The 15,109-nt window shown below is 48.9% G+C and overlaps 1 protein-coding gene across 3 annotated transcripts in view; it reads left to right on the top strand.

Moving 5' to 3' along the window:
* The window catches only part of LOC120516513 (1-phosphatidylinositol 4,5-bisphosphate phosphodiesterase beta-1), a 487,951-nt gene that overhangs the window by 246,086 nt on the left and 226,756 nt on the right, over positions 1-15,109 (top strand). The gene's annotated exons all lie outside the window — the stretch shown is intronic.

Genomic DNA, 15,109 nt, shown 5'->3' on the forward strand with positions numbered 1-15,109 from the left:
TAACCAGGACGGACGCCCCACTCTGTCTGGAGGAGGCACTCGCCTCCTCTTGTCCTCCAAGCGTCCCGCCGGGCTCCAGCCCCAGCCGCGGACCGCGCGGACAAACCGCATCGGAGCACCGCCTGGCGGTGACCACGGCCCCTACAGGGAAGGGCTTCCATGCCCTCAACCCGTGGCCCCAACAGAACCAGGACGGACGCCTCGCGGTGTGGAGGAGGCACAAGCCCTCCTCTCGCCCTCCAAAGCGTCCGCCGGGCTCCAGCTCCGCCGGCGACTGCATGGGATCACCCGGCATCGGGGCGCCGCCTGGCGGCAACCACGGGCCCCTACAGGGTAGGGCTTCCATGCCCTCACCCGTGGCTCCCAATAGAACCAGGACGGACGCCTCGCGGTCTGGAGGAGGCCAAGCCCTCCTCATGTCCTCCTGGCGCCCCGGCGGGCTCCAGCCCGCCGGGGCCACAGTGCCCCACCGCTAGCGAGGACACGTGGGTCCAACGGCACAACCCGAAGGGCAGCACGCCCCGGCGAGGGTCCTACTATGCCCCCAGGGTCCAACACGCACCCTGGGACATCCGCTTCGGCACCCCGCCGCGCAAACGCGCCCTGTGGTCTGCGCCGCCTCGCCCCGCTGTTCCCCGCAGTTGGGACACTATTGGCCTCTCGGCGTGGAGCCCTCCAGAGCGCCCGCTCCAGGAGGGCAGGTCCCTGACGACGCCGCCCTCAGCGCCGTCGGGCTTCGGGCCTGTGGAAAAAGGAAAAGAGGGCCAGAAGCACTGCCAGGACACTCACCCCGAGTGCCCTGCCGGTCTCCGTACCCGCAGTGCTCCTGCCCCCCTCCGACAGCCCCTGACTTGCCTGCTGAAGTCCTCCGTCGCAGGTTCCATGCCCGCCCGCCTGTTGTCCGCGGCACGCTCGCAGGCGGCTCGCCCAGCCGCCCAGGGGATCTCCTCTGCCCGCACAGAGGACGGCCCTTCTCGGACGCGCACCCAGCGCCAGCGCCCTTCTTCCTATCGGAGGAACCGCATTCACCCTTCGGTTCCTCCTTCTTTTCTTGGACGCGCTGACGGTCTGGGTCTGAGCACAGCGAAAGCTCAAATCCAGCCCGTCTGCGTCCAGGCAGAGCGACAGGAGACAGCTGCAGGCTTGGAGCGCAGGGCGCTAGGACCCAGGGCACTCAGCAGCCCCGATCCTACCAGCCCCTGCATATTCGAGCTCCTCGCCGCGCTAGCCGTCTGCACCGCGGCGTCTGCTGTCGGGAGGTTGCTTACTTGAGCTGATCGTCCCGTGAACGGTCACAGCCATGTTCGCAAACCTCCCGCTTGCTTTACGGGACGGTAATACTCGCCACCCCCGCCGTGTTCTGCCGGCCTCCGGTTCCAGCGCCGCGCCGATCCTCCGTCTCACGCGGCGTCTCTCCCGACGCGACCGCCTTTCCCGTCAGCTGCTCACACTGAGCGGCGAGAACACGTAGCAGCTCCTCTAAGGACGGCTTGGCGGGCCGAAGGGACTCCTCCGACACACGCCGAGCCGCTGGTGGAGAGAGAGAGACAGACGTCGGTGAGCTTACCTGTCGATCGGCTCCACGCGACGCCTGCCTCCTCTGGGCCACTCCCTCTGGCCCAATCGGGTCTCGTTTTGGCACGAGATTGGCGTTCCTAGGTCCCGCCTCCATCCAATCCTCGGCGGGCACACTAGACACACCAGCCAACCCGTGCCTGTCAGCGGCGGGACATCCGCCCGCGCCATTTTGGCTCTTTCTTCCCTAGTGCGGCGACATGCTGGCTCGTCAGCTTGCAGCGTCTCCCTTTCAGCAGCTCTCCCGGCTGCTGCGGCGCTAACGAGGCACCGCGGTTCGACAGGCCCCTGCCACCGACAAGGATCCGGGCGGCCCCTGCCTGTTAAAGAAAAAACAGACGCGGGCCCTTCCCCTGCGAGCAGGAAACTTACCTCCCGGGTCCTGTCTGTCCGGGGAAACGTCCCCGGCATGGCCTCGATAGGCGGCCTGCCGTCCCGGGCGCCTTCTGCCACGACGTGCTTGCGGGAGCCCGCTGCACTCCAGCAATGCCCATGGTCCTTCCTCCGCACCTGGGAAGCTCGGCCATAATGCGGTCCGCGGCGGTCTCCGGGTAAACGCCCGCTGGGCTGTGCACGGGCCGGCTCCTGCGGCCAGTGTGTGGTCGCTGCTGCGCCGGGCCGTTCACAGACATTTTGATACAGGTCCCCGCCTTGCACCAGGCGGAGCATCCTGCCGACTACGCCACTGTGAACGCTGGCCCCGGCACAGACAGACGGACATCATTTTTGCACCCACACACCGTTTATTTACACTATTTACAACATAGAAATATCACGTGCACTCACGAACCCCAGTGCCTCTTGCACCGAATCCCCCAAAGTCCAGGGCCCACAGTCTCTGTGCCTTTCTTCCTGGCCGCCTCCTGTCCGCTCTCCAGCTCAGTCCTTCTGCCTCCCGACTTCCACCAATCACTGGAGGGAGGCGGCCCCTTAAATAATGCCCCGGATGAGCCCCAGGTGCTTCTGCCTCTAGCCACGCCCAGCGCGGAAGTGTCGGCTGTCTTCCTGGCAGCTCTCCGGTGCCACACAAAGTCTTCCCCGGCACTTCCTGGTGTGGCGGAAGTGCCGGGCTCCGGGATAATTAGGCACAGGGGCGCCGCCTGGCGGTGGCCACGGGTCCCTACAGGGCTGGGCTTCCATGCCCTGTACCCGAGGCCCCCTGCGTAACCAGGACGGACGCCCACTCTGTCTGGAGGAGGCACTCGCCTCCTCTTGTCCTCCAAGCGTCGGCCGGGCTCCAGCCCCAGCCGCGGACCGTGCGGGACAAACCGGCATCGGAGCGCCGCCTGGCGGTGACCACGGGCCCCTACAGTGAAGGGCTTCCATGCCCTCAACCCGTGGCCCCCAACAGAACCAGGACGGACGCCCCCTCGCGGTGTGAAGGAGGCACAAGCCCTCCTCTCGTCCTCCAAGGCGTCCCGGCGGGCTCCAGCTCCGCCGGCGACTGCATGGGATCAACGGCATGGGGCGCCGCCTGGCGGCAACCACGGGCCCCTACAGGGTAGGGCTTCCATGCCCTCGACCCGTGGCTCCCAATAGAACCAGGACGGACGCCCCCTCGCGGTCTGGAGGAGGCACAAGCCCTCCTCATGTCCTCCTGGGCGTCCCGGCGGGGCTCCAGCCCCGGCCGGGGGCCACAATATATATATATATATGTGTATGTATATATATATATATATGTATATGTATATATATATATATATATATATATATATATGTATATATATATATATATATATATATATATGTATATATATATATATATATATATATATATATATATATATGTATATATATATATATATATATATATATGTGTATGTATATATATATATATATATATATATATATATATATATATATGTATATGTATATGTATGTACAACTTTTTTTCTCATTTTGGTTCTGTTCATCACCACAATGAACTTGAAATGAAACAACTCAGATGACGTTGAAGTGCAGAATTTCAGATTTAATTCAGCAGGTTGAACAAAACGATTGCATACACAATCCCTTCATTTCAGGGGCTCAAAAGTAATTGGACAATTGACTCAAAGGCTATTTCATGGCAGGTGTGTTCAAGTCCGTCGTTATGTCTTATTAATTCAGCAGATTAAAGGCCTGGAGTTGATCTGAGGTGTGGTGCTTGCATGTGGAAGATTTTGCTGTGAACAGACAACATGCGGTCAAAGGAGCTCTCCATGAAGGTGAAAGAAGCCATCCTTAAGCTGCGAAATATAAATATGTCTGTGTTTGTGTATATAATAGAATATTTTGTCTGTATGAAGTCTTTGGGCACCAGTAGGCAAACAACCTTTTAATTTAAATAAGTCGTGGATTACAGACACATTGAAAAGACAAGAAAACCCCGTTGCAGACGTGAGTCTCCAAGTAGACTGATTCAAGATGGCGGTGGTTCCGCTGATAAGGACGAGGTAGGTCCAGGTAGGCAGACACCAGAAGTGACATCAAGGGTGCTAAAGCCGCCAGTCTTCCGCTCTGCCGAGGTGTTAGTCAACAGCGCCCTCTTGTGTTGTGACCGTTATCTGAGCCTGTAAGCTGACCCTAACCCCAATGCACACACATGTGACGATGTATGTTGTGGATGCTAGGGGTTGTTGTTGCCCCTTAAAGCCCAACAGACAGACACAGAGAACACAGGTTTAAAGTACCCAGAACATTTTTATTAAATATTTTGTCTCCGTCTTGTAATGTCCTTGACCCAGAAGTGCTCCTCCTCTCTCCATTCATGTGACTTCCCAGCACTTCTGGGTCAGACGGAGAATTCAAGTTCTTTGATTAGCCCGGATGTCCTCGTCATCCCCTGGTACTTCCTGGCTAGGTGAGAACTTCATCTCCTACCATCTTCCCTCAGTGTCCTCATCCAGCAGGGCCGTGTTTTGCCGAACTCCATGTCCCATAATGCACGGCCGCAGTCCAGGGAAGCTGTCATCTAGCGTCCTGGGGAAGGCAGTGTCCTGGATAAAGCTGCCTCCCCCCCATCCTTCCATCTCAGGGGCGTCCCGGTTGTCTCTTATTATGTATATATAATAAAAAAAGATGCACAGAACAGGGTGATGAGTTGGGGTGTCTTGCATCAAACCCCCACTTAATGGATTGGAGAGCAAACCAAAACAAAATAACCAAACCGAAGAGACTTTTGCGGTTGTCGTTGCTCTTTATAATTAAACGTGTTCAGTAGGGCAGCTCCCAGTTTCAAAGGAGCCTTCAACAAACAGCCCCTGAAATGTGGCAGTGGTACCGCGCTGGCCCTGACGTTTTTATTTATTAAGTGCCACTTTATTGTGACATGGCATGCGGCCCTGGTGACGCTAACAGCGCTGGCTGCACACTAATGATGCTCTGCTGCTTGCACAAGGTACAATTCGAATGCACCGTGTAACGGAAACCTGTCTATGTTCTTTTGAAGACCCCCCACCACCACCCACCCCTCATCTCCGATTAGTTTTCTAATAAACTCCTTTCACATTTCCTTTCTCTTTTTCATTTTTGTGGCGGTGTATTTCGAATCTCTCGTGATCAGCAAAATGATTCAATTTACAAACAAATTAATAAGGCTGACCTCAAATCAAGGCCTAATTAGCAGCAGAAAGTGAGCCACTTAGGGCCGAAGTATATTTACAAATCCAACATGCATGTTTAATTAATCTGATTAGCATACCGCGCCGTACAGCAAGCGGTGGGCAAAATGGAGAGGCGTCCTAGCATTCATCACGCCGATGACCTCCAAGTGACCCACTGCTCCCCGAGGTGACTTCATTTCCACTACAGGTAATTGGCTCCGGGGGAATCGTGGGGATGCTTCTTTGTCAATCCTGGTATTTTTGAAATGCGATCCGCGTGCCAATTAGAACGCTCATTTGCAATTTTAAACATTTTCCTGGAATATTTTGAAGAAGAAATTAAATGAAGATTATAACTTCTTTGGATGCCGTGTAAATAGCACAGATGGTATCCGGGAGTATTAATTTAAAGTTCAAATATTTCTGACTTCAATAAATACGACCTATAGAAGGTATGCTTAATCCTCACATTAAACAGTTTTTAATTAAAAAGGGATTACAGATATAAACTCCTGCTTATTGTAAAGAACTAAAAAAAAAAAAAATAATAAAATATTTCCTTCTGCAAAACTGGCACAGCAGTGAATTTACTTTCCAGCTGATCCTCTGTTCTCAGTTTATGCACTTGTTGCCCCCCTCAGCCTGCGGGATCACAGACTACCTGACCAGCAGGTGGCGCTTTGTGAGGGACAGGGACTGTGTGGCAGAGGCTGGCGGCATATAACAGCACCTGAGGGCACCTCAGGGCCTTGGAGAACTTCTCGGGTGACTCCTGCATTGGACGGGTGTGCTGATAATGGGGATGCGGCTGAGCACAGGGGGCTGCTTGTGATGGTCTGGGTCGGCTCCATGCCCCCACTTCCACCTTTCTTGGAGGTGTTTTCACAATCACCCTTTTAATTGTTACTAAAATGAATTTACCCTTTTGTCAGATTGAGTTCTCCTCCCCCATCTCGGAGAATTTTCTTATTTGGTAAATTAATCCATGCTGATGTGTGTGTGTGTGTGTGTGTGTGTGTGTGTCTGAGTGGGCTGTGCAATGACCTCAAGCCCACTCGAGTGATGCTTCTTCTATTGTGCCCCTGTGTTACCTTTATAGACTTGCTGAAGTGCTTCTGAGAATACAGTGCTATGCTGTGTCTAAACCGACGTATCCAATGCAATCAAAGTTTATCTCCGAGCTTCCTCTCGGCTCAAGGCTAACCTCACAAAGCTTCTTTCACTCTTTCTATCAACTCAATTTTTTACGCTGCTCTGTTAGTCGTCATTCTCCATCTATAATGTTCTTACTCATCCTTAGGTAGTTTACTTTGCCATAATGAGTTTTTCTTTCGGTCCGCCTTCTCTTGTACTGAGCTTTACAGCCCATATGGTGCGTCCTTACTCCATTTTCTTTTCGCGTGTTTTATGTGGTTTGCAATATCCCTTTCATTCTTTTGGTCAATGCTTTTCCATTTTGACTCCTTTGCTGCTTATGTTTCTCAAAAGATGGAGCCTTTTGTGCTTCTCTTCCGTATCTATCTATCTATCTATCTATCTATCTATCTATCTATCTATCTATCTATCTATCTATCTATCTATCTATCTATCTATCTATCTATCTATCTATCTATCTATCTATCTATCTATCTATCTATCTATCTATTGTGGTACATGACCTGGATACAGACAGGCAGACACGTTTAAGTCACCCCACACATGTTTATTCGCAAGGTCCTACATATTTACAAAGTGCTCTGCAACCCCTAAAGTCCCCAAAGTTCTGGCCACAACAATGCCTCTCTCTCTCTCTTCAGGCTGCCTCCTTGCCTCCTCCACCAAGCTCTGTCCTTCTCCTCACCTGACTCCTTGAATGAAGGGAGGCGGCCCCTTCTATACAACCCCGGATTTGCTCCAGGTGCCTACCTCCAGTGTGGCGGAAGTGCCAGCCGTGCACCTTGAACCACTCCGGGTGTTCCCAGGTCTCTTCCCCCCAGCACCTCCTGGTGTGGCGGAAGTGCTGAGGACCAGGGCTCTGCAGACATTGGGGTGCTCCCTGGTGGTGACCACAGGCCCCTACAGGGTTGAGCTTCACAGCCCTGTACCCGTGGTCCCCATAGCAACCAGGGCAGTCAACCCCACGTGGTCTGAGGAATCTGCGAATCTATCTATCAATCTATCGATCTATCTATCGATCTATCGATCGAACTATCGTTTCTTGCAGCAGGTGGGGTGCTCCAGTTCCCCAAACTTGATACAGACAAAAGTTCAGCAACACACTTGGCTTTTATTTGGCTGTGGGAAACAATTGAAACAAACAAAATCGTTTCCCACACAAGCACAGTATAAGGCACACATAAGCAGCACTTTGTCCTTTTCTAATTGTCTTTCTCTCTCTCTCTCTTTGCCTCCACTTCTCCTCCTGTAACAAGCTGTGTCCCACTCCCAACTCTGACTATGCTGCTACCATGGAGTACTTCTGGTGTCCCGTAAGCATGGTCCAAAGGCACTTCTAGGTGAGGTGGGAGCCCAAACAAATAGGGCTCCCCAGTCCCTGTGATACACCCTAGCAGCGTAAATTGTTTAAATTCTCCTTTCTTTCTTTCTTTCTTTCTTTCTTTCTTTCTTTCTTTCTTTCTTTCTTATGATTCTGTTTCTGAATCAGGCACTTCATTCCTAGGTGATGATTCAGTTTGTGACTGAAATGAACGAGAACCATGAAGACTCGCTCTCGGGTAATGATTTAGTTCACTGATCAAGTGAATGAGAATTGTGCACCTTGTTCTTTGATAATAATTTGTTTGCACATCAAATGAATGAGAATTGTGAGACCTGTTCTCAAGTAATGATTCAATATGTAAATGAAACGAGTGAGAATTATGTACCCCATTCTTAGGTAATGAATTATTTACAAATTGAATGTGACTCGTGACATTTGTTCTTGGGGAAATCATTCAATTTGTGAATCAAATGAGCCAGAATTATGAGGCTCACTCTTGAGTAGTGATTCAGTTTGCAAGTCAAGTGAATGAGAATCGTGCACCTTGTTCTTCGATTAACATTTGTTTGTGTCCAGGCAGACAGACAGTGGAAGTGACGTCACAGATGTTACAGCTGTTAATCATCCAGTCTGCAGAGTTTGGAAGGGAATGGACATTATAACACAGTGCCAACCCCTGGAGCTGGCAGGTTATTACAATCACCAGAGCACCTTAAGCTGTCCCCTATGCGCACACGCATGACAACAGGTATGGCGAGTTCAGAAGTAATCTCGGCCCCTTTATGGTTATATGGTACATACTGTACCACAAGAGACATCTGACAGATGAGCTTCCCTTTAGTATGTGAAGTGCGTTCCTCGGCACTTCTTTATATGTGTTGTATTTCTCCCTGAGCGCCCATGGGTTCTCCGCTCTCATGCACACAGAGCTGCCCCTACGACTAAAGACAAAATCAAATCTGTTTAATGTCATGGGAGTGAGTCGCAGGGTACGTCAGACTAGACAACTGAGCTTCACAGAGGGCGCCGTCAAATGACGTCAACTTGCTAAGACTGTAGTGAATAAATTTAGGCTACAGATGAAAGTCACTGGAAAAGTCGACTGGCCTTAAGTGACAGTGCCATCTAGTGGCCTCTGCTGGAGCTACACCTCTAATCCCAGTTTAGAGGCTTATAGGGGTCACTATTTCCTCAGTTTTGTAGACAGTATGTTGAAATTCATACTCAGAAAGGGTAAGCCCCGAAGCTGAGCATGTGGACAGCCCGTTCTCTGTTCTGACCATCTGATCCTCTAATGCCAAGTGAGATTTGTCTGCTGCCAGCTTTTGGCATGGACGGGATGTACTGACTGCCTGCCAGCCCTCCAGCACCTTTCAATCACTCTGATGTCTGAAGCACATACAGCACCCGGGAGGGATTCTCAAAGCCTGATGCATCTTGTCTTGCCACCCTGGCATTCAACAGTGGTCTCCATTTGCCAGCAAGGGTTATTTCTCTCCTTCTAGGTGGTCCTGTGCTCTGATCTGTCCTGTATGCATGTTTGGTTTTGTCAATCAATCAATCAATCAACATTTATTTATATAGCACATATTCATACAAAAAAATGTAGCTCAAAGTGCTTTACAAAATGAATAGAAAAATAGAAGACACAATAAAAATAAACATAAGTCAACATTAATTAACATAGAATAAGAGTAAGGTCCGATGGCCAGGGTGGACAGAAAAAACAAAAAAAACTCCAAAAGCTGGAGAAAAAAATTAAAATCTGTAGGGATTCCAGACAACAAGACCACCCAGTCCCCCTCTGGACAATCTACCTAACATAAGTCAAACAGTCCTCTTTGTATTTAGGGTTTTCATGGAAGGACCTGATGATGATGGTCACATAGACTTCTGGCTTTCAGTCCCTCGCCAGCTGGGTATCCCCTGACACTATAAAAATATTTCAAATAAAACCCCTTGCTGCTTATTGTAAGCTCGGGAGCTGCTCTCTTTTTTAGGAGAATCAAAGGATAAGCACGGGAGTGAAAGCAGACGGTCCGGGAGTCTTCACCTCTCTTAGAAAATGAAAGCCTCCCTTGGCTCCATTAGTAAATGCAAATGCATACATCGCATTCCGTCAGCCTCGGCACTTAGGGCTCCTTTTCCCGCCAGACGGATGCACACGGTGATAAATGCCTTTTTGTTCATTTAGAAGAATTGTCCCACTGTGGCAGGCAGGCAGTAATGGACGGCAGGATCCTCAAGGTATTTCTAAACAGAAGCAGTGGCTTTTATTACAATTACAGCTACAAATAAGCATGGCGTAGTTAGAATGGGACCCGCATGCACCGTGTTATATTATTTAATAGGTGCTTCACAGGAGCAGCATCTCGTAAAACATCTCCAGTAAAAAATGAAAAGTAATTAAATACCTTATCAGAGTGTGGTGTGGGAGAAAAACGTCTTCTCTGAGAGTTATGGTCGTACTGCTTCCCAGCACACTGCTCAGGGAGCCATTAGGCTTATGTGCATCGGCTTTTAAGGCAAAATTCACTGGTGTTTGTGTGTGGTGGGGAGCAAACTTGTGCTGTCTGTCTGGTTTATAGCACCTTTCATATCTATCTATCTATCTATCTATCTATCTATCTATCTATCTATCTATCTATCTATCTATCTATCTTGCCAGCTACACTTGATTTGCTTTACTCGATGACATCTCAAAGGCACGCAGGTACAGAAGGGACACATGCTTGTCATTCTGTCACTTTTGGTGGCTTACAGCTCTTTTTGAGTTTTAAGGGGACCAACAAATGTGTCCATGTCTGTATATCCCCATTAGTGACTCTCCTGGCTATAAAATATAGATAGATAGATAGATATAGATATAGAGTGTGAACTTTGACCCGGACACACACAGACGGACAACATAGTTTCACCCAACACACCGTTTATTTTCAACTATTATTTACAAACAAGTCACGTGCACAAACCCCAGTGCCTCCAGCACCGATTCCCCCCAATGTCCTTTTCCTCCTGGCCGCCTCCAGTCCTCACTCCAGCTCCGTCCTCTTCCACCCGACTTCCACTAATGACTGGAGGAGGCAGCCCCTTTTATAGTAACCCGGATGGGCTCCTGCTGCTTCCCGGCAATCTCTTGCGGACACACCCCCGTGTGGCGGAAGTGCCGGCTGCGCACCGGAAGCCGTCCGGTGTCCCAGTTCTTCCCCGGCACTTCCTGGTGTGGCGGAAGTGCGGGCTCCCGGGATAATAAGGCACTGGGGTGCCGCCTGGCGGTGGCCACGGGTCCCTACAGGGCTGGGCTTCCAAGCCCTTTACCCGAGGCCCCCAACATAACCAGGACAGACGCCCCCTCGCGGTCTGGAGGAGGCACAAGCCCTCCTCTCGTCCTCCTGGGCGTCGCCGGGGACCACAAGGAATACAGATATATTTATATATATATATATATGACTCATGTATCTTAAAATTGTTTTTTATTCCTAAGCTTTCAACAACCTACCAGGTGTCATCATCAAAGGAAAATGATTAGACATACAGGAATCAAAGGCAATATATAGCAGGTGAAGGGATTAATAAGACAGGGTTCAGAAGGTGTTCGTCATAAAGTCTTTATTATTTGGATGTTCCTGTATATATGGGTTTGAATCGCAATCTGATTATTTGGTAATCTATCTATCTATCTATCTATCTATCTATCTATCTATCTATCTATCTAATCCTACCAACTATGCTATCTATCTATCTATCCATCTATCTATCTATCTATCTATCTATCTATCTATCTATCTATCTATCTATCTATCTATCTATCTATCTAATCCTACCAACTATGCTATCTATCTATCTATCTATCTATCTATCTATCTATCTATCTATCTATCTATCTATCTAATCCTGCCAACTATGCTATGTATCTATGTAATCTATTGGTTTACACCACCACCAACCTGCAAATTATGGACTACATTCTGCCATGGTCTTTGTTACACCCCGTTGTTTTGTAATAATTATTTGATCAGCTTATTAGGACTTGTTTCGATGCACTCTGTTATGTCAGTGACAATGTCGGACGAATAGACGAGAGAGTCCCTTGACGGCGGTGCATTGCTCACTGAACCAGCAGTACGCCACCGTTTGCTGAATTATGTATTTCACGAATTCCTGGCGTGGTATCTTGAGGGAGTCGGTGTCACAATCGAAGTGAGCTGTTTCATTGAACATGCCGTGTCTTTTATCCCACAAGCTCACACATGACAGATCTAACAAAACCAAACCAAACCCACACAGGGCCTTCTTCACTTGATTCTGTCTGTTGTTGGTAAAAGCAGCTCTGGACTTCTTGCTGTACACGGGGCTACCTATTTATTAATTTGTTAATTTTTTGCTCCGGCCTGTATACAGTCGATTCAGAAACTATTCAGACCCCTTCATTTTCTGCCCACTTTCTTGTGTTGTAGACAAGCAACCCTTTCTGAAGTCATGCGTTCACTTTGTCATTATGGGTTATTCAGTGTAGACTGATTGGCAAAAATGGCAAATTTTATCCAATTAAAATGGAATCAACAACACAAATAAGTGCGGGGGTCTGAACTCTTACTATCCTTTGTATGCTGGATCACATTATTTGTTCTTATAAGAAGGTAAAATGTTGCCTGCCAGATTTGCGATGCTTCTTTTGAGTAGCAGGTGTCACACGCAATATAAAGAGCTGGCGAAAAACAAAAGAGTCCGCTCCCCGGTCAGACAGAACAAAGCAGCTGCCACTCAGCCCAAGACAGCGAGCTGCACGGGAGCAAAGGGCACCGCGGCTCGATGTGCGCCTGTCAAGGTCATTTTGAAGCAAACAACCTGTAAGATTTGTTAAAGCAAACGCCCGGACAGGCAGAGAGAAACAGTCATCGGCGTTTGAAGGAGTCGCCACGGGATTGTCAAATAGCAGCACATCAAGTCAGAGGAGCTTTCACTGCAGGCTAAGCGTTAATCTTGATTCCCATCCGGAGCTTCTCCTCAAGTCTTTAGGCTAATTTAATTTTCTTTTTGTTTCATTCTCAGTGGCATCAGTGCTGCTTACCCAAAGATCTTTTCCAGATGTCCAACATTCACACACCGGTTAATTGTTTTGTAAATTTCTTTGTTTGTTTCTTCCTGTAAATTCGCTTTTTATCGTCCCCTGTTTACATTGAGGACCCAAGTCTAATTGTTCTGATTTTTAGCAAAAATATGAGAGTTTTCTGAAAATGGATCAAGAGGTTACCAAAAGAATGGCCTAAACAAATCGAATTGAATGGTGGTCCAGAATTTCACAGTGAAAGAGGAAAACCAGGGGGCTATAAAAAAACAAATGCAAGGTATGAGTTCTACTGAGATGACTGAGCGGCGTCACCATGTTCAACAGTGGCTACGTCATGGCGTCTCACGGCACTGCACAGCCCACGCCCCCTACCAACCGCCATAGCAGCTGTATGCAAAGGGGCGGTGCCCATGAAAATTCAAAACGTGACAAGGCACAATCCATCCATCCATTTTCTAACCCTCTGAATCTGAATACATGGTCACGGGGGTCTGCTGGAGCCAATCCCAGCCAACACAGGGCACAAGGCAGAAACCAATCCTGGTCAGGGTGCCAAACCAATGCAGGACACACACACAAACACACCCACAAACCAAGCACACACTAGGGCCAATTTAGAATCGCCAATCCACCTAACCTGCATGTCTGTGGATTGTGGGAGGAAACCAGAGTGCCCGGAGGAAACCCACGCAGACACGGGGAGAACATGCAAACTCCACACAGGGAGGACCCGGGGACCACTGCGCCACCGTGCCGCCCTGACAAGGCACAATCAATAATAATAATAATGATTCTAAGTCAACAGCTTAAGTCCCAGACACCTCCGCTGGTACCCCACCCAAGACACCAAAAGCCTGGCTTCACCGTCCCCATCACAATCTCTTGACGTGCACAGGATGGTCCGCAAGGCCCCCAAGAGTTAGGCAGGAGAAAACCACCCCTGCAGCTCCGTTCCTCTCAGTCACAGTTTGCACCCTGTCTACCGCCCTGACTCTCACTCTTTTCTCTTTTACAAACATCTCTCTTGATTTACTTCCTTTTTTTCCGCTCTCTTTCTGTTCTCAATCTTTCCTTTCGATTCCCACCATTTTTTTTGTTTCCCGTCTTTGTCCAACTCGGATCCCTTGTACCTTTGTGGGGTCAGGTGTTTGACTTAAATCCTGCAGAATGTCGATGAGGAACAGCTGAGTCGATCGCACTTGCGTGTTAGCAAGCAGTCATCTGGTTCCCCTGTCGCACACACCGCGCCCGCGCAGCTCTGCAAGCGACACCCACCCACACCCGCCAAACTTGAGCCGCGCCGTGGACCCCTAGTGCCCTTTGCCACATTAACAAGAAATAAGAAGAAAAGTAAAAGTAATAAAAATAAGCTGGAGATTCACAACGGAAATGACTGGCGTTACAGTTGTGCCGTGGCTCTGTTTATGCTCCTCTTTTGCTTTTTTGTATTAGTTCTTTTGTGAGTTAGGTTACAGAATCTTTTTTAAATTACCTTATTCCTTTTATTTGTTAATCATTTTATATTGCGGATTTTATCGCCTTCTTCTAATGTAGTTTGTGTTAGTTATATTTCTTGTTATCCGTATGTTGAGCCCAGGGGGGCAGGCCCTCCTGACACTGCACTTGTTCAGGCTGTCACTTTTCTCATGCTGGAGCCGCTGAGGTCTTGGCACTTCCTACTTGTGTTATTCAGAAATTTTTGTTTGAATTTTTTTGGAACGTTTCCTCTTTCTTTCTTTCCTTTGTTTTGTAAATAGTGTTTTTTTTTTTTTTAGTTTTTGTTACTTAGGAGTATTTTTATAATTGTTATTTTTGCTTGTTTTCTGGGCTTTTCCTCATTTATCAAGGGCTTCCAAAATAGTTCCAACAGTGTGGTTAGTGCGTGCACCTGAGTGCAGCTGGTCATCATCAGTGTGGAGTTTGCATGCCAGCCCTGTGTCCACATTGGTTTTTCTGTCACAAATCCAAAATCACGTGGGGGATGTCCTACTCTGGGAGAGATTATGAATTGGATTAGGTGGATTTGGGAATGTATTGGTATGCCATTATATAATAAGCCCCCACTCCCCAGGGGAAGACTTGCACAACCAAGGCAGGGATCCGTATTTACAAAAGGGCTGACATCCAGTAAGATTTCATTTGAACAGAAGGTGGACAGTTCTGGAAAGGACCAGAGAGAGACCTCTCAGACCATGGAATGGTCCCGGAATTATTCCTCCAGGATTTCCATACCCATTTCTCTGGGCAGAACTGAGGACTGGATTGCCCAGGGTGATGAACCGTGTCTCTCTGGTCTTCTTTTGGTCCCTGGACCTGAGAAAGTTGGGGCTCCTGCTGTAATCTGAGGTGTTGGTCAGTTAACGGTTTTCCACTGACCTCATGCCACCAAGTGTCCCTGAT

The sequence above is a fragment of the Polypterus senegalus genome, chromosome 16 (genome assembly GCF_016835505.1).
Source record: "Polypterus senegalus isolate Bchr_013 chromosome 16, ASM1683550v1, whole genome shotgun sequence".
Taxonomy (NCBI): Eukaryota; Metazoa; Chordata; class Cladistia; order Polypteriformes; family Polypteridae; genus Polypterus; species Polypterus senegalus.